Source organism: Sitophilus oryzae, unplaced genomic scaffold (assembly GCF_002938485.1).
Source record: "Sitophilus oryzae breed Bouriz unplaced genomic scaffold, Soryzae_2.0 scaffold_1498_pilon_pilon, whole genome shotgun sequence".
Lineage (NCBI taxonomy): Eukaryota > Metazoa > Arthropoda > Insecta > Coleoptera > Curculionidae > Sitophilus > Sitophilus oryzae.
In genome coordinates, this window is record NW_022146167.1 from 624,715 (window position 1) to 626,003 (window position 1,289).

Sequence of the window (1,289 nt, forward strand, 5' to 3'; positions counted from 1 at the left end):
AAGTTTCTGTTGAACTTTTGACACAAAAACATTTAAAATTTATGATTTCAGTTTAATAACTATTTAGTCAACATGTTTACTTTATGTCAATGACGACAGGTATTGATAATTTCGATTCCAAATATCTCGAGAACCATTACTCGTAGCAATTTTTACCAAGAGATCTTTTTTACGTAAAAAACGTCGTAAATGTGTATTTTTTCAACCAATAGATTTATACAGGTACGGACAAAAAATTATTATTCTTCAAACCAGTTAAATAATATGTAGGTGGAGCCCTCTACAAGTAGGAGTCATATTGACATGAAAATCAAATTTCTCATGTCAAAAAACTCCCAGATATCATTTTTCATCCAAATATTGAGGTTACTTTAGAAATTATTTGGAAAAAATGTTGAAACTTCTACACCATGTATCGTCGAAACTAAGCATTTTAGGACATACATTTATACGAACTTTTTTACTTATTTTTATCTGCAGAATACGCTGCCGAAGTTTCTGGAATACAGTTTGGACCACCCTGTATAGCGCTATAAGACAATGACATACTCTAAACGCTAAAAATATATCTCGACAGCGCGATGATGCGACTGTCCTCGTTACATCTTGAAGCATATTTTGAATATTAATACTAAATTAAAATCGTGCGTTCGTCATTTGAGAGAAAATGTTTATAAAAGTGAACACTGGTTATGGGTTGCAATGCAGTTAAAAATTTAAAAACCCTTTTTGTTGGCCTATTGGCACTATTTTATATAACAGATACGTTCACAGCTTTGTGTTTTACCTAAATTTAGTTCTTTTTTTAAATTGGTTTGATTATTTTTTTAACCTGTTACATTTGTTTTATTTTTTATTTTTGTAACTTCAAAATTAAAGACTTTAATTTAAAAAAAATATTGTGTTAGTAAAATGTTAATCGTGGTTACATCCCCTTGTATTGACGCCACGCTACGCCGCTGGAATACACAATACACAGTCTAGTTGCTGGAACGGAAACGATACGTGTACTGTTTGACCAGCGGATCTGAAGCTACGGAAGGAATGCGAGAAAAAAAAATCGATATTGCCACGTTTATCTATAAAATTACAAAATTGCCAGACATGAACTATAAATTTAATATATTTTTATTATATATAATGTGTTTAACATATATTCTGACGTATATTACTAAGGAATTTTAACGTAGTTCATATTGTTGGATATGTTTTATTTAATAACTTATTTCTTTCATTCTGTATAATCTGCTTACTACGAAAGGTGAAGATATATCAAGGACATCATTGAC